Below are 25078 nucleotides of genomic sequence, written 5' to 3'. Positions count from 1 at the left end.
CTGCATTAAAATATTAAAAATTTTTCAGGTGAAACATATTGTTGAGAAGCAAGAAGAACTACAATCCTGCAGCCTGTGGAACAAAAACCACATTCACAGAAAGATAGACAAAATGAAAAGGCAGAGGGCTATGTACCAGATGAAGGAACAAGATAAAACACCAGAAAAACAACTAAATGAAGTGGAGATAGGCAACCTTCCAGCAAAAGAATTCAGAATAATGATAGTGAAGATGATGCAGGACCTTGGAAAAAGAATGGAGGCAAAGATCGAGAAGATACAAGAAATGTTTAACAAAGATTTAGAAGAATTAAAGAACAAACAAACAGAGACGAACAATACAATAATTGAAATGAAAGATACACTAGAAGGAATCAATAGCAGAATAACTGAAGCAGAAGAACGGATAAGTGACCTGGAAGACAGAATGGAAGAATTCACTGCTGTGGAACAGAATAAAGAGAAAAGAATGAAAAGAAATGAAGACAGCCTAAGAGACCTCGGGGACACCATTAAATGCAACAACTTTCACATTATAGGGGTCCCAGAAGGAGAAGAGAGAGAGAAAGGACCCAAGAAAATATTTGAAGAGATTATAGTCAAAAACTTCCCTAACATGGGAAAGTAAATAGCCACCCAATTCCAGGAAGTGCAGAGAGTCCCATACAGGATAAACCCAAGGAGAAATATGCCGAGACACATAGTAATCAAATTGGCAAAAATTAAAGACAAAGAAAACTTATTGAAAGCAGCAAGGGAAAAATGACAAATAACATACAAGGGAACTCCCATAAGGTTAACAGCTGATTTCTCAGCAGAAGCTCTACAAGCCAGAAGGGAGTGGCATGATACACTTAAAGTGATGGAACCTACAACCAAGATTACTCTACCCAGCAATGATCTCATTCAGATTCAGTGGAGAAATCAAAAGTTTTACAGACAAGCAAAAGCTAAGAGAATTCAGCACCACCAAACCAGCTCTACAACAAATGCTAAAGGAACTTCTCTACGTGGGAAACACAAGAGAAGAAAAGGACCTACAAAAACAAACCCAAAACAATTAAGAAAATGGTCATAGGTACATATTGATAATTACCTTAAACGTGAATGGATTAAATGCTACAACCAAAAGACACAGGCTTGCAGAATGGATACAAAAACAAGACTCATATATATGCTGTATACAAGAGACCCACTTCAGACCTACGGACACATAGAGACTGAAAGTGAGGGGATGGAAAAAGATATTCCATACAAATGGAAATCAAAAGAAAGCTAGGGTAACAATACTCATAACAGATAAAATAGACTTTAAAATAAAGAATGTTACAAGAGACAAGGAAGGACACTACATAATGATCAAGGGATCAATCCAATAAGAAGATATAACAATTATTAATATATATGCATCCAACATAGGAGCACCTCAATACATAAGGCAACTGCTAACAGCTATAAAAGAGGAAATCGACAGTAACACAATAATAGTGGGGGACTTTAACACCTCACTTACACCAATGGACAGATCATCCAAAATGAAAATAAATAAGGAAACAGAAGATTTAAATGACACAATAGACCAGATAGATGTAATTGATATCTATAAGACATTCCATCGAAAAACAGCAGATTACACTTTCTTCTAAAGTGTGCATGGAACATTCTCCAGGATAGATCACGTCATGGGTCACAAATCAAGCCTCAGTAAATTTAAGAAAATTGAAATCATATCAAGCATCTTTTCTAACCACAACGCTATGCGATTAGAAATCAATTACAGGGAAAATAACGTAAAAAACACAAACACATAGAGGCTAAACAATACGTTACTAAATAACCAGGAGATCACTGAAGAAATCACAGAGGAAATCAAAAAATACTTACAGACAAATGACAATAAAAACACGACGATCCAAAACCTATGGGATGTGGCAAAAGCAGTTCTAAGAGGGAAGATTATAGCAATACAAGCCTACCTCAAGAAACAAGAAAAATCTCAAATAAACAATCTAACCTTACACCTAAAGGAACTAGAGAAAGAAGAACAAAACAACCCAAAGTTAGCAGAAGGAAAGAAATCATAAAGATCAGAGCAGAAATAAATGAAATAGAAACAAAGAAAACAGTAGCAAGGATCAATAAAACTAAAAGCTGGTTCTTTGAGAAGATAAACAAAATTGATAAACCATTAGCCAGACTCATCAAGAAAAAGAGGGAGAGGACTCAAATCAGTAAAATTAGAAATGAAAAAGGAGAAGTTACAACAGACACCACAGAAATACAAAGCATCCTAAGAGACTACTACAAGCAACTCTATGCCAATAAAATGGACAACCTGGAAGAAATGGACAAATTCTTAGAAAGGTAAAACCTTCCAAGACTGAACCAGGAAACAGAAATACAAAAGAAATAGAAAATATGAACAGACCAATCACAAGTAATGAAATTGAAACTGTGATTAAAAATCTTCTAACAAACAAAAGTCCAGAACCAGATGGCTTCACAGCTGAATTCTATCAAACATTTACAAAAGAGCTAACACCCATTCTTTTCAAACTCTTCCAAAAATTGCAGTGGAAGGAACACTCCCAAACTCATTCTATGAGGCCACCATCACCCTGATACCAAAACCAGACAAAGATACTACAAAAAAAGAAAGTTACAGACCAATATCACTGATGGATATAGATATAAAAATCCTCAACAAAATACTAGCAAACAGAATCCAACAACACATTAAAAGGATCATGCACCATGATCAAGTGGGATTTATCCCAGGGATGCAAGAATTCTTCAGTATATGCAAATCAATCAATGTGATACACCATATTAACAAATTGAAGAACGAAAACCATATGATCATCTCAATAGATGCAGAAAAAGCTTTCGACAAAATTCAACGCTCATTTATGATAAAAACTGTCCAGAAAGTGGGCATAAAGGGAACCTATCTCAACATAATAAAGGCCATATATGACAAACCCACAGCAAACATCATTCTCAATGGTGAAAAACTGAAAGCATTTCCTCTAAGATCGGGAACAAGACAAGGATGTCCACTCTCACCACTATTATTCAATATAGCCACGGCAATCAGAGAAGAAAAAGAAATAAAAGGAATACAAATTGGAAAAGAAGAAGTAAAACTCTCACTCTTTGCAGATGACATGATACTATACATAGAGAATCCTAAAGATGCTACCAGAAAACTACTAGAGCTAATCAATGAATCTGGTAAAGTTGCAGGATACAAAATTAATGCACAGAAATCTCTTGCATTCCTATACACTAATGATGAAAAATCTGAAAGAGAAATTAAGGAAACACTCCCATTTACCTCCTAGGAATAAACCTACTGAGGGAGACAAAAGACCTGCATGCAGAAAACTATAAGACACTGATGAAAGAAATTAAAGATGATACCAACAGATGGAGAGATATACCATGTTCTTGGATTGGAAGAATGAACATTGTGAAAATGACTATACTACCCAAAGCAATCTACAGATTCAAAGCAATCCCTAACAAATTACCAATGGCATTTTTGCAGAACTAGAACAAAAAATCTTTAAATTTGCATGGAGACACAAAAGACCCCGAATAGCAAAAGCAGTCTTGAGGGAAAAAAACGGAGCTGGAGGAATCAGACTCCCTGACTTCAGACTATACTACAAAGCTAGAGTAATCAAAACAGTATGGTACTAGCACAAAAACAGAAATACAGATCAATGGAACACGATAGAAAGCACAGAGATAAACCCACGCACCTATGGTCAACTAATCTATGACAAAGGAGGCAAGGATATACAAAGGAGACAAGGATATACAATGGAGAAAAGACAGTCTCTTCAATAAGTGGTGCTGGTAAAACTGGACAGGTACATTTAAAAGAATGAAATTAGAACACTCCCTAACACCATACACAAAAATAAACTCAAAATGGATTATAGACCTAAATCTAAGATCGGACACTATAAAACTCTTAGAGGAAAACACAGGAAGAACACTCACAACAAGATTTTTTTTGATCCACCTCCTAGAGTAATGGAAATAAATACAAAAATAAACAAATGGGACCTAATGAAACTTCAAAGCTTTTGCACATCAAAGGAAACAATAAACAAGACGAAAAGACAACCCTCAACATGGGAGAAGATATTTGCAAATGAATCAATGGACAAACGATTAATCTCCAAAATATATAAACAGCTCATGCAGCTCAACAATAAAAAAACAAACAACCCAATCCAAAACTCGGCAGAAGACCTAAATAGACATTTCTCCAAAGAAGACATACAGATGGCCAAGAGACACATGAAAAGCTGCTCAACATCACTAATTATTAGAGAAATGCAAATCAAAACTACAATGAGGTATCACCTCACACCAGTTGGAATGGGCATAGTCAGAAAATCTACAAACAACAAATGCTGGAGAGGGTGTGGAGAAAAGGGAACCCTCTTGCACTGTTGGTGGGAATGTAAATTGATACAGCCACTATGGAGAACAGTATGGAGGTTCTTTAAAAAACTAAAAATAGAATTACCATATGATCCAGCAATCCCACTACTGGGCATATACCCAGAGAAAACCATAATTCAAAAAGACATATGCACCCCAATGTTCATTGCAGCACTACTTACAATAGCCATGTCATGGAAGCAACCTAAATGCTCATCGACAGACAAATGGATAAAGAAGATGTGGTACATATATACAATGGAATATTACTCAGCCATAAAAAGGAACGAAATTGGGTCATCTGTTGAGACGCGGATGGATCTAGAGACTGTCATAGAGTGAAGTAAGTCAGAAACAGAAAATCAAATACCGCATATTAACACATATATGTGGAACCTAGAAAAATGGTACAGATGAACTGGTTTGAAGGGCAGAAATTGAGACAAATGTAGAGAACAAACGTATGGACACCAAGGGGGGAAGTGGCGGGGGGTGGTGGTGGTGGTGGTGTGATGAATTGGGAGATTGGGATTGACATGTATACACTGATGTGTATTAAATGGATGACTAATAAGAACCTACTGTTTTAAAAAAATAAAATTCAATAATTCAAAATAAAATGATAAAAAAACATTGTTGATAACAATATTATGTACTTGAATAAAGTAAATTAGAAGATATGTAAATTTCATTAGGACCCATCAGCCTTTCTTGAGGAATTCAGTAAAGAATAAATTAAGAAAAGAAAGAGAGATCTGGAAAGAAGGAAAATCAAAACTATGTCATAACAATTGGTATGAGTATTGAAACCTTTTAACTCTATGACTAATTTTAACAAAATGTGTTAATAATGTGAGGATTAGGGTTACAGAACATAATTTACATGTTATTTACTCTAAAATATAGAAATACTATAAGAAGAGGTGGGAAAGGAGACTTCTGTTTCTGACTATGACAGAGAAGCTAGTTTTAGACTAACCCACCCAAGACAACTGAAATGGTTAATTAAAATAATTGTTTGATGATACTAATGAACAACCAAAGCAGCCAGGACTGGACAGCCAAGGTCCTGGAGAGAAAGCAAACATGTTGAATTCAGCCAACACTCTGCATGGAATTTCCCCTGAGGTATTTGCTGACTCTCAAACTGAGCATCAATCAAGGCCATGAAATTAAGCAGAAAGTAACTTCTAAAAGGCTAAAGGTCCAAGTAGAGATTTTGGCAGTCTCAAAGTGCTAGGGAGACAGAAATTGGAGTCCAGATCCCTCTAAAGAGGAAGTTTCCTAATAATCATCCCAGACTTTCAGCTGAGACCCCAGAAGAGCTACAAACAGGCAGTAAACAGACTATTCTTAAATGGATGAAGTTGATCAGCCCATGCTCTGTATGCCTACCAGAGGCAAATTAAATCATCTCTGAAGAAAGACAACATATTGTTCAGAAACTTTCAGAGCCTCTAAAAATTTTCAAACACAATGTCCAGAATTTGACTATAAATAATCAGGTATAAAAGACTGGAGAAAAATGACTAAAAAACCAAGAGGTTAAGCAGACAACAGAAACAGACCCAAGCTATTACAAAACTGTGATTAATATTCCAAAAACACAGGGGCTTCCCTGGTGGCACAGTGGCTAAGACTCCGCACTCCCAATGCAGGGGGCCTGGGTTCAATCCCCAGCCAGGGAACTAGATCCCACATGCATGCCACAACTAAGAGTTCACATGCCAAACTGAGGAGCCCGTGTGCCACAACTAATGAGCTGGTGAGCCGCAACTAAGGAGCCCACAGGCTGCAACTAAGGAGCCCACGAACCACAACTAAGGAGCCCACCTGCCGCAACTAAGGCCCCACACAACCAAATAAATATTTTTCAAAAATTCCAAGAAAACAGATATAAGATGGAGAATTTAACCAGAAGTAGAATTCATTAAAAATATCCAAATAGAATTTTTATAACTTAAAATTACAATAAGTAAAATTAAAAATTTAACAGATAGCTTTATGGGAATTCCCTGGCAGTCCAGTGGTTAGGACTCCATGCTTTCACTGCCAAGGGTACAGATTCAATCCCTGGTTGGGGAACTAAGATCCTGCAAGCCGCACAGAGCAGCCAAAAAAAATAATAAATTTTTTTAAAAATCCCTTTGCCAGACCACAGAGCCTAAAGATTAAAAAAAAAAAAAAATTTTAACAAATAGCTTTAATAGGGCTTCCCTGGTGGCGCAGTGGTTGAGAGCCCGCCTGCTGATGCAGGGGACACGGGTTCGTGCCCCTGTCTGGGAAGATCCCACATGCCGCGGAGCGGCTGGGCCCGTGAGCCATGGCCGCTGAGCCTGCGCGTCTGGAGCCTGTGCTCCGCAATGGGAGAGGCCACAACAGTGAGAGGCCCGCATACCGCAAAAAAAAAAAAAAAGAAAAATACTTGATTAATCCAAAAATAGGCAGGAGATGGAAAAAAGGAAGAAAGGACATGTTGAACAAACAGAAAAAACTAGGAAGACAGTAGATTTAAGCCCAAATATATAAGAAAATTACTTAAATGTAGATGGATAAAATATACCAATTAAAAGACAAAGATGCTTCTTATCTACATAGGGGGGAGGAGGCTGTGTGGGGAGTCCAATCTGGGTAAAGAGGACATCCACTTGTGGGGGCAGCCTTGTATAGGTTGTTCGGGAGTTCCAGTGAGAAGAGGAGAGGATCCAGACAGAGGAGCAGCCCAGTATCTTCTGGACAAACCCACCATGAACCTAATATCTGTCATCCCACCAGTACCATTCAAATCCAAAACACTATCAGGGACTTCCCTGGTGGCACAGTGGTTAAGAATCCACCTGCCAATGCAGGGGACACGGGTTCGAGCCCTGGTCTGGGAAGATCCCTCATGCCACGGAGCAACTAAGCCCATGGGCCACAACTACTGAGCCTGCGCTCTAAAGCCTACGAGCCACATCTACTGAGCCCTCGTGCCACAACTACTGAAGCCCCCGTGCCTGGAGCCCATGCTCCACAACAGGAGGCCACTGCAATGAGAAGCCTGTGCACCGCAACAAGGAGTAGCCCCCACTCGCTGCAACTAGAGAAAGCCCACATGCAACAACAAAGACCCAATGCAGCCATAAATATAAATAATTAATTAAAAACCAATACCATATTCCACTGGGACAAATGAAATAGCCTCCTAATTGGTCTTCCTACTATCCATCTTGCCCCCATTCGATCTATTCTCCATAGAGTGATAATTATAAAATAAATCAGCTCATGTCATTCCCCTGCTCAGAAACCTCCAATGCCTTTCTATCACACTTAAAAATCACATGCCAGGAGTTCCCTGGTGGGCTAGGGGTTAGGATTTCAGGCTTTCACTGCTGTGGCCCGGGTTCAATCCCTGGTTGGGGAACTGAGATCTGGCAAGCGGTGCAACAGGGCAAAAAATAAAAATAAAGTCACATGCCTTCCCCTATGACATACAAACGTTTACAAGATTTAGCCCTTGCCTAACTTTCTGACTTCATCTTGTTACTCTACTTTTCACTTACCTTTTGAGTAATCATCCTGGTCTTCTTGCTGTTCCTCAAACATCAAAGCCTTTTTTCCTCCGACCCAAGACCTCTGCATTTACTGTTCCATTAGGACTGCTCTTGCTTCTTGCTTTAGATACTCATATGGTTTGAGCTCTTTTTTCATGTTTCCACTCGAATATCACCTCCTCAAAAAGCCCCAACCACCCTAAAACAAACCTGTTTACACCTGCCAATTTCTATCCCTCTTCTTCTCACTTTTCTTAATAACACTTGTCAGTATATAATATTATTTATTCATTTACTTGTTTAGTTAATGTCCTTTCTCCTATTAAAATGTAAACAGCAAGACTGCTGGGAACTACCACTCTTGCTCACAAATGTCCTACTGGTGTCTAGGACAGTGCTTGGTTCAGACTGGGCACACAAGTATTTGCCGAATAAATGAACGAACATATTTTTAGGCAAGCAAATATATATATATTAGTTAGACTGGAAAGAAACTGGATCCCATATAGATATTGCTATGGACCAAATTGTGTCCCTCCAAAATTATACATTTAAGCCCTGACACCCAATGTGAATGTATTTGGAGAAAGTGCTTTTAGGAGGTAATTAAGGTTAAGTGAAGTAATAAGGGTGGAGTCCTAATTCACAGGACTGGTGGGTAGAATAGGATAGGATAGGACTGGTGGTCTTACAGGAGGAAGAGAGAGATTGTGCTCTCTCTCTTCACCATGTGAGGACAGTGTGAGAACAGGGCCATCTGCAAGCCAGGAAGAGAGCCCTCATCAGGCCCCAAAATGCTAATCTCAGACTTCTAGCGACCAGAATTAGGAGAAAATACATTTCTGTTGTCTAAGTCACTCAGTCCATGGTATTTTGTTATGGCAGCCTGAGCTGCCTAATACAGATTTAGATATAGATGAATTGTAGTCATTGATCAAGAAAAAAGAGTAGCTCCTCTCTTTGTCAAATCTTTTACCTATCACCCCCAACAGGACATTTTTATTTACTTTTTATTTTGAAATAACTGTAGATTCACAGGAGGTTGCAAAGAAATGTACAGGAAAGTCTCATGCAGGCTTCACCCAGCCCCTTTCAATGTTAACATCTTACAAACTATAGTACAATATTCAAACCAAGAAATTACCCTTGGTATAATCCATAGGGCTTACTTAGATTTCACCAGTTATACATGCCATCACGTATGTGTATGTATATAGTTCTATGCAATTTTATCATATGTATAGCCTTGCATAACCACTACCACAATGAACATACTCAACTATATCATAACCACAAGACTCCCTTGTGTTATTCCTTTATAGCCCAACCATCTCCTCCCCTCCCTATGTTCCTAACCCCTGGCAACCACTAATCCATTTCCCATCTCTATAATTTTATTATTTCATAAATATTAGACAATTAGAGTCATACAGTATATAACCTTTTGTGATTGGTTTTTCTCACTCAGCATAATTTCCTTGAGGTTCATCCAAGTCGTTGTGTGTATTAATAATGTATTCCTTTTTGTTGGTGAGTATTATTCCATGGTATGGATGTACCTTTTACCCATTTTTTAATTGGGTTGTTCATCATTATAGTGTTGAGTTGTAGTGTAGAGGCTGGATACTAGTCCTTTTTTTTTTTTTTTTGCGGTATGCGGGCTTCTCACTGTTGTGGCCTCTCCCGTTGCGGAGCACAGGCTCCGGACGCGCAGGCTCAGCGGCCATGGCTCATGGGCCCAGCCGCTCTGCAGCATGTGGGATCTTCCCAGACCGGGGCACGAACCCGGGTCCCCTGCATCGGCAGGCGGACTCTCAACCACTGCGCCACCAGGGAAGCCCTGGTCCTTTGTTTTACTACCATTTTCTCTCAGTCTCTGACTCAACTATTCATTTTTTTATTAGTATATTTTGATGAGACAAAGTTTTTAATTTGGATAAATTGTGACATCAGTTTTTAATTTTTATGGTTATTGCTTTCTCCTAAGAAACCTTTGCCTACTACCAAGTCATTCCCCTATGTTTTCCTCTAAAAGCTTTATATTTCTTATATATAAAATGTATACTTAGTTCTTAAATTTTCATTTTATTTTTTATACTTAGCTTTTATATTTGGCTTTTAAGATTTTTTTAATGTTTAGTTTTTATATTTATGTTTAAAATACATCTCAAATTAATTCTGGAATGAGACAGAGTTCAAGATTTTTTTCCAGCTATTCCAGCATCAGTTGTTGAAAAGACTTTCCTTTCTCCACTAGAATGCTTTGATGCCTTTGTCAATAAATAAATGACCCTTTAAGCACATGTGAAGTTTACATCTAGGGTCTCTGTTCTGTTTGTTGATCCTTAGCCAACACCATAATGTCTTGATTATTAGAGTTTTATAATATATCTTGAAGTCATGTAGTCTAAGTTCTATAATATGCTCTTCCTTTTTCAAGATTGTTTTAGACATGCTAAGTCCACTGCTTTTCCATATAAATTTTAGAATCAGCTTGTTAATGTCTACAAAAAAAAAAAAAGTTCCTAGGATTATGACTGGAATTGTGTTGAATCTATACAATAGACATTTTTACAATACCGAGTCCCCATCCCAAAAATGGTATCTTTCTATTCATTAGGTCTTCTTTTATTTCTCTTAGCAATGTTCCATCATTTTTATTATAGAGGTTTTACACATTTTGTCAAATTTATTCCTTAGTATTTTGTTTTTTTGACACTGTAAATTGACTTAATTGACTTTAATTTTTCTTAATTGACTTTAATTTTCTAATTTTTTCACTCTTAGTTTATAATAACGCAATTGATTTTTGTAGCTCAACCTTGTATCCTGTGATCTTACTGTGATCTTCAAGTATTGCTTTGAGTAGCTGTTATTTTGATTCCTTACAATTTTCTAAGTATATAATTATGCCATCTCCAAATAGTTTTACTTCTTCCTTTCTGATCTTTACAATATCTCTTATCTCTTTTTCTTGCCTTATTGCAATGCTAGAAACTTCAATACAATGTTAAGTAGAATTGGGGAGACTGGGCATCCTTGCCTTGCTCACAATCTTGGGGGAAACTCTTCAATCAAGTATGATGAAGTTTATGATGTAGTATTTTTTCAGCAGATGTCCCTTATCAGATTGAGGAAGCTCCCCTCAGTTTCTAGTTTCCTGAGAATTTTTATTATGAGTGGATGTTGAATTTTGTCATATGCTATTTTTACATCTATGGAGATGATCACATGGTTTCTCACATTTCTGTTAATGTGTTAAATTACACTGATTAATTTTTTAATGTTAAACCAAGATAGGGTTTTCCTGGGATAAACCCTACTTGGTCATCATTTTTATATATTGCTGGATTTAATTTCCTGATATTTTTTAAGTATTTTACATCTACATTCACAAAGGATAGAAATTACCAAAGGGAAAAAAATTATAGACTTATATCCTTCATGAACTTAGTAAAAGAGTTATAGTAGTCTCATAAAATGAATTGGAAGGAGTTCTTTCTTTTTCTGAAGGAATTTGTGTAATACTGTAATATTTCTTCCTTAAATATTTAATAGAATTCACCAGTGAAACCATCTGAGCCTAGCATTTTCTTTCTGGAAAGACTTCTGATAATGGATTCAATTATTTTAGCAAATATGAAGTTATTCATATTTTCTTTTTTCTCTTGTGTCAGGTCTGGTAAGCTATATTTTTCAAGGAATTTTTCCATTTCATTGAAGTTGTCAAATTTACTGACATAAAGTTATTCATGGTATTCTCTCTTTTTTTTTTTTTTTTTTTGCGGTACGCGGGCCTCTCACTGTTGTGGTCTCTCCCATTGCAGAGCACAGGGTCCGGATGCGCAGGCTCAGCGGCCATGGCTCACAGGCCCAGCAGCTCCGCGGCATGTGGGATCTTCCAGGACCGGGGCACGAACCTGTGTCCCCTGCATCGGCAGGCAGACTCTCAACCACTGTGCCACCAGGGAAGCCTCTCTTATTTTTTTAATGGTTGTAAAAATGTGAAGTGAAAACCTCTCTTTCATTCCTGGTGTTAGTAATTTATATTGTCTCTCTTTCTTTCTTGATTAGTCAAGCTGGTGTTTATCAATTTTGTTGATCTTTTCAAGAAATCAACTCTAAGCTTTATTAATTTTCACTTTTTTTCTTTTTCTATTTTGTTGGTTTTAACTCATATTTATTATCATTTTTTTCCTTCTACTGAGAACAGTTTCTCTCTTTCAAGTGGGAGAGAAACATGAGACAAGAAACAGAGAGTTGTAATCGAGGCCAGTAGGAAGTTCCTTTGCTAGCCCAAAGGTTAAAGATTTTAATTCGCTTCCTAGGTCTCAGGCCTTTTCTCCACAGGCTATGGGCTTTTGAAGAGAGATGTGTAACATCTCGAGGGTATGTCTCTACCCTAACATACTTGGCTATTACCTACAGTAATGACTTCCCCATGCCTGCTAAGCCCTCACTCACCAGGGTGATGTCTTCTTGTCCCTTCCCTTACAACCATCCAGGGCTCCTTCCCTTCATCCAATAAGGTAATCACATCTGGTTTAGAAATGGAAGGTCCTGCTTAAAAGATAATGTGACATGAAATTATAAGCCCCAAAGTCCTTAGGTTCAGATTTGGTTAAATTTATAACAAGCGATAGATCAAAATGGTACTTTATAAAGCCTAAGAGCAAAGAAATGCTAGGGAGTTGAAGAACACTCATACTAGGGTAACCTCAGGACCACAAGGAATAGACACCAGATGGGTAAGAAGAGGCCTTAAAACAATTTAAACTCATACCTCATACAAGCTCTGTTGAGAGGCAGTCTTTTGAAATAGTTGAAAACACAGAATATGGATCCAGACTGCATGGGTTCATATCCTGCCTTTGTTGCTATGTTACCTCTGCAAATTATTAACATTTTGTGCCTAAATTTTCTCATCTGAAATAAGGATAATAATAGCATATTTCTCATAGAGTTTTTGTGAGGATTAATTAATAACGTACAATGCTCAGAATAGTATGTAAGTATATGCAGTTACATGTATATATACACATATGTGTGTATACTAGCTATTAACTTTTATTGTTATCAATTTGCTGAGAGAATAAGAAGCTTCCTCAGACATCCTCAGATTCTTACTAAGATATTCATTTAATGTTGAATGCAAAGTTCTTAGACTTTAACTTTCTACCACAAAGCAAGTAGAACTGAATATGTCTGTTATAGGAAACAGAATGCACTTACTTGAGTTTTAGATGAACTTTGTGGATCCACCTCATACTATGTAAGTTCTACAGGCTCCTCTGATTTTTAAAGAGACTCAGAATCCCTGAGTCTAGGTATTCTCTTTGCAGGTGGATTATAAAGGAGGGTTAAGCATCTACATCAGTTCCGAGCCTGGTTTCTTGGAGAATGCGTCTGTCGTAAAAAACCCAGAATTCAAACCCAGCCCCTTGAATACTAAGGAAACATGGAAACAACAGAGCCGAAGAAAGTCTGAAGGACCTAGCCTGCTGAACCTGAGAGTGATGAAGTGTTAAAAGGAGGGGCCTACTTCCAACCTAACAAAGCTTGGACCATTCCTTTGGAACAGAGAGAAAAATTTTATCTAGTTTCTCAAAAAAACATAGTCCCGATATTGACAGAAGAGAAAGCCAGTATAATTGGGGATAAATAGCCTTACCTAGTGAGATGAAGTTGCTATAATTCTCCCACATGACATCCCTATATAAGTCCCTCTGAGCTGAGTCCAGGAATTCCCATTCTTCCTGTGAGAAGTCTATGGTCACATCTCTGAATGTCACTGAACCCTGAAAAAATAAAACTCATGGATAACTTGTGAAAATAAATGAAATATTTTTTAAATGGAAAGAGAGATCAATGATTGCATTGCAGAGAGGGAGGGAGCACACAGCAAGCAAATTTATGACATGTGTAAGGACAGTAAGAAAATTAGTATCACTGAAGCATAGTGCTACATGTCTTGAACAGTCCTGTGAGTGCAGATAAGATTAAATTTTTACCCAAAAATACCTGGAAAGGAATAAAATAACCAAAAGAAGTTCCAATTAAATGAAACTGTGCACACAAACCCTCTGCAAACTGTATCTCCACCACAAATTCTTAAGAAATATGAGGTCTTCTACCTTCTTTCCCCTTTACTGATCATGAAAAAACATTGATAAAAATGAAATGTACTATGAAATCTCTAAGAAAATAGACTCAAGTTCACCATAAAGTCACATTTTATTATAAGCATCTTCCCTGTTATGACCAATTCTTTAGTAAATTTTTAAAAATTTGCTACATGGCATTTCAAATGTATTAAATCCAATCTTTTTTTCCTCTCTCTTTAGATGTCTGGATTCAATACAGTCTCAAAAATCTTCCTCAACTCTCACATTCTACTTTATCTATTACTTATGCATCTGGATGATCTTCTTACTATTTATCATCCATCATCCCTCACTGAACATCTTTCCTCATTCCTGAGTTAGAGGATACCGAATGGTAAAGGTATCACCCTGGACCAGTGGTTTTCAATGAGGAGTGATTTTACTTCCCAGAAGACATCTGGCCATGTCTGGAGACAATTTTGATAGGCACAACTAGGGTGAAGGGGTGTGAGTGTTAGAAGTGTCTAACTGGTAGAGGCCAGGGATACTGTTAAGCATCCTACAATGCAGAGGACAATCCCCCACAATAAAATATTCTCTGGCTCAAAATATTAATACAGTTGAAACTTGAACAACACAGATTTGAACTGCGTGGTACCAGTTATACGTATATTGTTTTCAATAGTAAATACTACAGTATTATGCAATTCTTGGTTGGTTGAATCTGTAGATGCAGAACTGCATATAATGAGGAATTCCAGATATGGAGGAATGGCATATACAGAGGGCCAGATTTTCAACTGCACAAAGGATCAGCGTCCCTAATCCCTGCGTTGTTCAAAGGTCAAGTGTAGTTCCAAGGTTGAGAAACCCTGCTCTAAACCAGCGCATCCTGTAAAACTACACGATGGACTCTGCTCCTAGTATCCTTCTCTCAGTGGAGAGACGCATTCTTCCTCTCTGTTTGCAGTTCTGTTCCAATCACCTCCTACTCACCCCATTGCTGAAGGAGGGATCCCTCACCCTAAATGGTATGAGATGACTGAATATCCGACACCTGACAGATGAGACTGACAGCAGGTTATTAGTCACATATACTCACAGCCCGGGAGAGGAAGACACCACACGTCATGCAGGGCCACACAGGGGTTGCACTCAGGAATAGGGTGAAAATGCAGGATCTGTGGGAGGCAGGCTTTATAGTAAAAAGAGGATGAGGGGTCCCTGGCCAATGCAGGAGGATGTGATGAGTTTGTTTGAATAATTCTGTGGGCTGGCAAGGAGGTGAAACCTATTAGGTTGAGGACTAAGAGGGGTTTAGCTGGTCTAGCTGATAGGGAAACTAGCCAGGTTAAGAGTCTTTTCCATTGCATGGGGGCCACATCTGGGGAGAGCAGGGAACTCTTGGTTAGGTCTGATAAGATATCAAGGCAGCATATGAACTTTTAGCCCTCACAATACAAGGCCGCAATCATATCCCTACCTAATCCACCCAATCCTAAAAGCCTTACATACCATAAGATCTCAATGCATACAAGGACTAAGACCAGCCAATACTAAATCTCATCTTATGTACTTAAAAAATTCAGGTCTGTGGAGAAGTTTGGAGTTTTCCCTATAAGCAGTCAAATAAGACCAAATTCTCTCTTTCATCAAACCACAAGGTCATCAAGGAGTGTTCAAAACAGGGATCTCCCATTTAATATTAATAATCCATTCCTGAAAATCAAGACATTCTAACATTATTTTCCCACCATTTTGGGTGGGTGCCTATTTTCCCATCATTTTAAAGCAAAGAATTATACTGCATTATATATCAATTCCAACTCTCCAACTAGCTTCACATTTCCCCCAGGACAGAATTAGAGTACACATGGGTCAGTGCACACATGATATCTCTGACTTTAGTACTTTCACTCTCTTTTACCAAAATTTTTTTTCTCACTTGCTTTGCTTCTTTATCTACGTGTTTCTTCAATACTTTTCCAACTTCTTAGGAACTCATTTTACAAAATGACAAAAACAGGGGCTACATGTGAAGTGCACTTTGCAAATGCACTTCCAAGGAGAACATAATGGCAGGCCTGGCTCACACTCTGTATGATGCTCTGAGGCCTCCCTTATCACCAGCAGTACCACTTATACACATCCCCTTTAATGATATCTGCATGCATTTCAAAACATCTGCACATGGTTCTGATGATCCAGCAATTGTATTTGGAATATAACAAGACTTCCTACACATTGTTTTTGGTTTAAAAAAAAGTTACATTGAACTATACAATTTCACTTACATAAAGTCCTAAAAAATAGGCAACATTATTGTATGGTGTTCAAAGTCAGAATTACATTTGGACTGGGAAAGTGAGTGAAAGGGGGACATGTGAATGCTAGTAATATTCTCTTTCTTGACCTGAGTGCTGATAGCATAGATATACTCAATTTATGAAAATTCATTCAGCTGCACACTTCTGATTTGTGCACTATTCTCTATGTACGTTATACAGCAATACAAAGTTAAAAAAACTTTTAAAAGATGTCAAATTGTGTATTGGGGATGTAAATTTTTCCCATATAAAAGTAGACCCAAAATCACTGTAATTCAGAGAAATATGCTTTCTCTGAAGTTTAGGTATTAAAATCAAAAGCTAAAATCAAAAATGTTAACGGGGGGACATTCTGCAGAGAATACCCACATTCTTCTCAAGGCATTTCACTTTTGCTCCTTGATGGCTCTTGACAGAAGATTCTGTAGATAGGAGATGGTCCACATTAGTGGAAAATAGGGAAGGGGGCACATAGGGGACACTGGGCTATTTGTCCCCAACTCTCACAGGAATGAGAGGAACTAGAGTGGGTTCTTGGATGGAGTTCTGTTAAATAGGAAGTTTCAGGATAAGGAATAATCATTCCTTATCCTGAAACATGGCCTAGAAATTGGCAATATTTCAAAAATGAAGAAACACCAACTTACATGGGCCATTGTTTCCAACTGCAAGAACCGGTCAGTCCTTTTCAAGATTTCTCTGTTGGAGAACTAGAGTCCAGATAAGCCAGATCTGGAAGAAGAAAAAGCAGCCATGAAACCAGATGTGCCTCAGAGCTCCCAAAATGACTTATGTTAGTATGAGCTTTTTTTCTCTTCCATTCCTGCTTCCAAACTACTCCTCACCGCTATACCCACATTGCTCTCATACCCAACTGGAGGAGAGTATAGGGAGTCTGAAGAAATCCAAGCCCTGACAAAACTCAGCTAAACAATGATGATCTTTGTGCAGAGCCCAGATACTTTAGCGGGAGGATTTCTATCCAGTTCCCCATCTGGCAGTGTGGATCTGGTCCTGACACTGGATTCCTCAGACTTGCTCTGGGCAGCATCTCCCCTTTCCAGTACAATTTTTTCAGGGCTGAGAAAGGGCCACACCATCCACACAGAGCCTCCTATGAGCCCCAGGATCCTGCCTGAACCTCCTAAACACAAAGACTGAAAACCACACAGATTAGGCCTGGCAGCTCCTGACACCGTAAAGCTGCACTGGTCTTTCCCCAGCCCGGACAACTCACTACTCTGTTTCCCAATCAGAACCTCTCATACCATGACGTCCTTTTCCACCCCCTCTTTCAGTAGAGGATTCATGATTGTTGCAGTTAGTCAACAACAAACATTCATTGAGAAATTTCATGTGATGGCTGCTTTAGGTACATCACTCAGCATTGTTCTGCAAAGTAGTTCCTCTCTCCTTTCCATAGTTCAGAAAACTGATGCTCAGGGGTCAGATCATTTGCCCAGATTCAGTTATTAAGTGGCAGAGCTTTGTTTTGAGTCCACATTTCTCTAACTAAAAAGCCATCTTTCAACTTTGGTTTTTGCCTCTGAAGGGTAGAATTTCTACTTCACTGAGAGAAACCTGAGCAAGGGCAATTCACTAAAATATAGAAATAACCTTTCAAAAGATACTAGACCTCACTACTAATTAACAAAATGTGTTAAAGCAACCAAAAAATACCTCTTTACAGCGACTGGATTGGGAGATCTAAAAGATCTAAAGACTGATGATATTAGCAAGGTCACAGCACACTAGGTTGGTCCAAATTTAGAACTGTGTGAAACAGCATTTAAACCCCATAACGCTGTAAACCAGAAACTCCACTTCTGGGACTAAAGGAATTATTTGCACATGTACATAGAGATGTTTGCAGAGATATGTGAACAGATTTGGTTTATAATAAATAAAAGCTGAAAATTAAACTGGGGAATGATTAAATAAACTGTAGTGCGGCCTCTTGCCTTCCAAGATGGCCCACACTCTGTCTATGAAGTGTGTATCTCCCTGAATAAATCTTCTTTCACTTTACTATGTCTTGCTCTTGAATACTTGCCTGCACGAAGCCAAGAACACACACTTGGCGGCCATCCCAGGGACTCAGACATGACATGGGATGTGACCATCCTCTCGCACCCCACTCTCTTTCCTGCAACATCTTTTCTGGCACCCAATGCGGAGTCTCAAAGGCCATAATCTCGATCCACCTATTGGGCTATGGCTCCCCTCTGAAGGGTGGCTGGGACTTATCCTGAGCCATGTAGATTCGAGTAGCCTGTTAAGTGACAGCTGACGTCGCCTGCAGGATCTGGCAGAGACCAGTTCTCTGGCCGTGAAGAAGCGCACTGAGGCCAAGGCTTTCCCCCTCAGTCTTTCTCATTCTCCTATTGCTCTATCTCTTTGGACTTGAAAAGATCCACCCAGACGACCACCAAACATCCAAATTAAGACTGCGTGGCAAGTAAATGACAACTTGGTTGGGTCTAAAGAACTCCTGCCAGGGGGCTAACCTGGTGGTGCAGTGGTTGAGAGTCTGCCTGCCAATGCAGGGGACACGGGTTTGAGCCCTGGTCTGGGAGGATCCCACATGCCGCGGAGCAACTGGCCCATGAGCCACAACTACTGAGGCTGCGCGTCTGGAGCCTGTGCTCCGCAACAGGAGAGGCCACGACAGTGAGAGGCCCGCTCACCGCGATGAAGAGTGGCCCCCGCTTGCCGCAACTAGAGAAAGCCCTTGCACAGAACCGAAGACCCAACACAGCAAAAATTAAAAAATAAATTAAAAAAAAAAACACAAAAAAACTGTAGTGCATCTATACCACTGAAAACCATGCAAAGAGTAAAAAGTGATGATGTTGCCCTAACTTTGATGACATGGGTAAAGCCAATATGTTAAATACAAAAAATCCCAGCATGTGTGGCCTTAAACTATTTTGACAGAAAAAAAAAATCACATGTGCCTAGAAGGACCAGTTAAAATGTTTACAGTGGTAGCTCACAACACTACCACCATATTAAACACAGTGTGACCCTAAAGTATGCAAATACTCCAAAGAAGGGAAAGACTTTCCCAATTCAAGTTTTCTTCCAGTCTTCTGTTGAAGAAAAAAGTTCAGGATACTCTAAAAACAGCTGTTGTTTTTCCTGAGTGGCTTTTCTTCTTTACTTCAGTGTCTAATTCATGATTTAATCATGAACCAACTCCATGATTTAATTTACCCATATGTTAGAGTACTACCTAGAAAAGGATGACAAAGTCTCTGATATCTTTTAGGCACTGATGGCAGTCTCATGGCTGCTTCCTTTCACAGCGTCCTGACAAATGGGTTTCTTTTGCTTCTGAACTAATCCTTTGGGCTAAGATGCCTATGAAGCCCTCCAACTGCTATTAGATCTTCTTGTCCTATTTTTCTAACCTTGCATGTAACATCATTAAAATAAAAATTGTAAGGCATAAATCTTACTGTATGAAATTCTCCTTTTACAGAGACCTCACAGCTATAATCTGGACATAACTTGACAGTGCTTGCTGTCATCAGCTTAATATCACCCCCCTCATGATGGATTACTGGGTAAGGTGGGAAGGATTTGTTCAAGTAGATGTGATGATGAGATTTGGTATACTGTTGTAATTACTAACATAGGCTTTTCTGTCAAACTTCCAAGATATAAATCTCAGCTCTGACAGTTATTAAGTGTGTTACCTTGGATATGTTACCTAACTTTTCAGCCTTAGATTCCTCCCATATAAAATGGTGATAACTATAGATTCTATCCCAAAGCATTGTTATGAGTATTAAATAAGACACTACATATAATAACACACTAAAGTAGCAAATAAACATTTAATAAACATCAGCTATATCACTGAAGATGAAGAATACTACATACTTCTTCCCACAGTTATTAAAGAAAATTCTCTTCTGAGCTTTCTTTTTTCTTCCACAAAAAGTTTGAGCTTCTCAGCCCCACTCTTCCTGAGAATGCTAATAAATTTCAGAGCTTCAGACTGATAGGCAATTCCTCTTGTTTAACAACAATTTACAAAGGGAGGGTATGTGGATGGATGAAGCATACATGGCAAAATCCTCATAATTTTTGGATCTGGGTGATGAGGAAAAACATGGATCACACTTTAATAATATCAACTAAATCTACTGAGCACTTATGTATCAAGCATTATCTGAGGACCTTACATATATTAATTCACCTATTCTTAGCAACCCTACACAGTAGGTTCTATTATTATCCTCCTTTTACAGATGAAGGAACTGTGGCACAAAGAGATGAAATAAATTGCCCCAACTTCACCCAGCTCTAAGGGTGAAGGATTAGGATTAGCACCCTGATAATTTGGCTCCATAACCCATATTGCAACTATACTAAACTGCCTGTCATAAGACCACATAAATATGTGGCCTGAAACAAACTCATGCCGTCAAAAACCTCAAACCAATTTTCAAATTTCTACTGATGTTTCCCTTCCCTCCCACTAGTAACCACTTGTCTTGTTAACACAGAGTTCTCTGTTAAAAATCTATCACCTTACCACTCCTAAAAGCTTCAAAAGCATAAGACCCTGTCACCAATCAAACCATCTCCTATCTTTCCCTGCTTTTGACCTCAGGGCAGTGGAAAAGATCAAAACACCGAGTGTATGATTCCAACTAAACTGTAATAAATAAATCATAATAAATCACAGCCTAAAATAAAGCTCTACAGTTAGCCTCCCTGCATGAGGTTTACCTGCAGACCATTCAAATTATTAGAAAGCAGCAGCTCACAGGTGGAATTAAATGACTGCCAAATGTTCATCTGAATAGCCACTGGAGAGGAGAGGATACCCTTGGTGGAGGTGGGGGGGACTCTACCCTCATCCTCTCCACCATTCACTGGGAAGGAAGAACAAAGTACCATGCCAATGGATAGGATATTCCGGTGTTAAAGCCTAACCAACTAAAGACTACCTGTAACAATCCTGTACAGTCCAACAAAATAAGATTTATTGACTCAAGAGAGGGAGGAAATTCTACAGGAATGGCTGGAATGTGATGGAGGAGAGGGATAAGAAAAGCTCTTTTGTAAAGAGCTGAATTCCAGCTGAAGGATTCTGAAGAAGTGGGGAACCATACTTCAGTGACTGCTGTTTCTGAGGTGAGAATAGGAGCGGCAGGGATTAATTGGAGATTAAGTGCTAGAAAGTGAAGTGAGGGTAATTTAGTAACTGGGTATCCCCAGTGACAAAATAAAATCAGCAAGGCAGGTCTGGGGCAACACTGGTAAGAAAGCTATAAGCTCTCAAAAAGGGAGTCTTTATGGCATTTTACAACTGCTGCATGACCTGGGCAGAAATAATGTTTTCTATTAACTCTGCAGCTTGCTTTATCTGTCTATCCTCTCCCATCCAGATTAATGGCAGGGCCGCTTTATCTTTTTTCAGTCCGACCTGATTTTTCACTCTTTCACAGGAGAAGCAAACGTCCCCACGTCTAGAAAAAAATAAAAATTACATTTCATGGAACAAAGAGGAAACATAAACATATATATAATCATATACATATATATATATATACACACACACATATATAATTGTATATACATAATTATTTTCCCCTTTCTGACTCCATTCCTAAAGATCAGCAGGTTGGGGGACGGAGACGGGAATCTGGACACATTGCGCCTTTTTCGGAGCTCAGCCTGTCCAGATTAAGGACACACCCCCGCTACCACATTTGCTCCCGCCATCCACCACACACATAACTCGATGGAATTAAGAAGGAGCCTGGGGAGAAGCTGACCCTTCTGGGTGAGAATGGCCAGAGTACAAAGACCAGGGCTGGAATACGTCTCTGAGTTCTCAAAAGCTGCCTTGGGAGGGAGCTCTGGTTAAGCTGTGGTTCTGAGAGCTGTTGTTCTGCGTCTTTTTGTTAGGGGCCTTCACTGTGAGGTTCATAAATCTAACTCGGAGCCATTCTGGGCCGCTGCATCTGTGCGGCCCTGAAGCAGGAGGACAGAAGACGCACCAGGGTGCCCAGTGTCCAGTCAGCGTCACAAACTACACAGTCACTTCAGCCCAGTGCACACAGAGGCCCGCGCCGCCCCCGCGCCGCCCCCGCGCCCATTTCCTCAATGCACAAGACCAACTCACCTCTCCGAGCCGACACCAGCAAGGAAGCCGGAAGGAAACTAGGTGCAGAGGCTTGTGGGAAATGTAGTCCCGGTAGGGAGGGCCTGGTCCTCGCCCCAACGGGCTGAGAGGAATGCGCAAGCGCAGGCGCGAGCGATTGGAGCGGGAGCGGGCGGTGGACCTCCGGACTTGGATTTTATGTATTTGTTCATAGATGGAAGGATTTTTCTCCTCTCAAAAAACTTTAGAAATTATCTGAAAATATCTAGGCTAATCTTAAATCTCATTTTTCGAACAGCAGAATATGTATGAAGTAGGAGATACATGAAAACTGCGATTGTGGATTTGTCTATTTCTACCTTTAGTTCATTCAGTTTTTGCATCATGTATTTTGAAGCTGTTATTATAGCATACGCACATTTATGATTGTTTCTTCCCAATGAATTGACCCTTCTATTATGAAACATTTCTCTGTCTCTTGTCTTTTTTTTTTTTTTTAACATCTTTATTGGGGTATAATTGCTTTACAATGGTGTTAGTTTCTGCTTTATAACAAAGTGAATCAGTTATACATATACATATGTTCCCATATCTCTTCCCTCTTGCGTCTCCCTCCCTCCCACCCTCCCTATCCCACCCCTCCAGGCGGTCACAAAGCACCGAGCCGATATCCCTGTGCCTCTGTCTCTTGTCTTGACATCTGTTTTATCTAATATTAGTAGAGTCACTCTAGTTTGCTTGTGCTTACTGTGTGCACAAGTATATCTTGTTCTACCTTTTTCCCTTGAACCTACCTGTGATTACATTTAATATACATTTCTGGCAGATAGCATGTAGTTTGGGTTTCACATTTTTTCTCCAGTGTGGCAGTCTTGGGGCTTTTCACTGAAATATGTAATCAATTTATATTGATGTAATTATTAATTTGTTTGGATTTATGTTTACTGTTTTGTTGATTTCTATTTGCCACATTTAAAAAAATTAACTATTTCTCCTTTCCTGCTTTTTTTTGGGGGGTTGATTAATTTTTTCTGGTATATTTGAATTCTGTTGGCTCTTCAGCTATACCTCTATGCATCTTGTTAGAGGTTGCTCCAGGGATTAAATATGCATCTTTAATATAGTTTACACTAGAATTAATATCATACCACTTCATGTAAAATATAAGAACCTGTAACAATATCATTTCATTTGCACTCCTCATTCTTTTTTTTTTTTTTGGCCACACTATGGGGCATGACGATCTTAGTTCCCCAACCAGGGATCGAACCCACACCCCATAGGGGAAGCATGGAGTCTCAACCACTGGATCACCAGGGAAGTCCCTGAACTTTTTATTCTTTGTCCTACTGTTGTCATTTCAACTACATACCTTATAAAATCCACCATACCATGTTACATTATTTTGCTTTAAACAGTCATATATTTTAATAACATTTAGGAAAGAAAACAAATTTTATAGTTACCCACATATTTTCCATTTCTGATACTCTTCTTTCCTACCTGTTGGTCTTTCCTTCCTGTATAATCCAATGTCAATTCCCTTCAACCTGAAGAACTCCCTCTAGTGTTTTCTATACTACAGTTCTACCGGTTATGATATAAATCTTCATTTATCTGAAAATATCTTCATTTCATCTTCATTTTAAAAGGATATTTTTCTCTGGGGATAGAATTCTGAATTCACATTTTTTTTCTTTAATACTTTAAAGATGTTATTCCATTGTCTATACCACCCTGTGTTTAGGTGTTATTTTTAAAATGTTAATACTTTCTCTTACTCACATTTAACTGAAAGAAAGTCCTTCATAATTTATTCACCAAATACTTATCATACACATAGACCAGGCTTTTTTTTTTTTGGCCATGCTGTGTGGCGCAGCATGTGGGATCTTAGTTCCTAAACCAGGGATCGAACCCGTGCCCCTTGCATTGGAAGCAGAGTCTTAACCACTGGACTGCCAGGGAGATCCCAACCAGGCATTATTATGCATCAGATACATTAATTAATTAATAAGTAAAATCACACACAAAAGCCCAGTTTCTACCCTCAATGAGCTCACAACCAAGAACTAAAAAATTACCCTTTTATATTTATTTATTTATTTTTATTTTTGCCTGCATCAGGTTTTAGTTGTGGCATGCAGGATCTTCCATTGTGGCACGAGGGCTCTTCGTTGTGGTGTGTGGGCTTCTTTCTAGTTGTGGCACACAGGCTCTAGAGTGCATGGGTTCTGTAGTTGTGGCGCGTGGGCTTAGTTGCCCTGCAGCATGTGGGATCTTAGTTCCCTGATCAGGGATCGAACCCACATACCCTGCATTGGAAGGCAGATTCTTAACCACTGGACCACTAGGGAAGTCCCTGAAAACTGACCATTTTAACACAATATGTTAAGTACAAAATTAATCTGACAAGACTGGCTTGATCAGGACTCTTATTCACCATTTCATCAGCAGCATCTCACCTAGTTCCTGGCAAATATCAAGTGCTTAAACATATGAAAAATGAACACATGGAGACACTAGGGT

At 39.0% G+C, this 25078-nt stretch overlaps 1 protein-coding gene and 1 long non-coding RNA gene across 2 annotated transcripts in view; both read right to left on the bottom strand.

Annotated features, from left to right (window-relative positions):
• LOC114889515 (zinc finger protein 420-like) overlaps positions 1-25078 on the bottom strand; it is a 140083-nt gene that overhangs the window by 12042 nt on the left and 102963 nt on the right.
• On the bottom strand, positions 10649-22589 carry LOC114889531. Its single transcript, XR_003792052.1, has 6 exons — positions 22571-22589; positions 21869-21911; positions 17073-17157; positions 13666-13792; positions 13227-13400; positions 10649-12554 (listed from the first exon to the last, which is right to left on the bottom strand). It is a non-coding gene; the product is annotated as an uncharacterized LOC114889531 (long non-coding RNA).

The sequence above is a fragment of the Monodon monoceros genome, unplaced genomic scaffold (assembly GCF_005190385.1).
Source record: "Monodon monoceros isolate NGI ecotype Baffin Bay Population unplaced genomic scaffold, NGI_Narwhal_1 Super_Scaffold_10, whole genome shotgun sequence".
In the NCBI taxonomy this organism is placed as follows: Eukaryota; Metazoa; Chordata; class Mammalia; order Artiodactyla; family Monodontidae; genus Monodon; species Monodon monoceros.
Note: the sequence above shows the minus strand (reverse complement) of the source record. Positions and strands in the feature narration are given on the sequence as shown.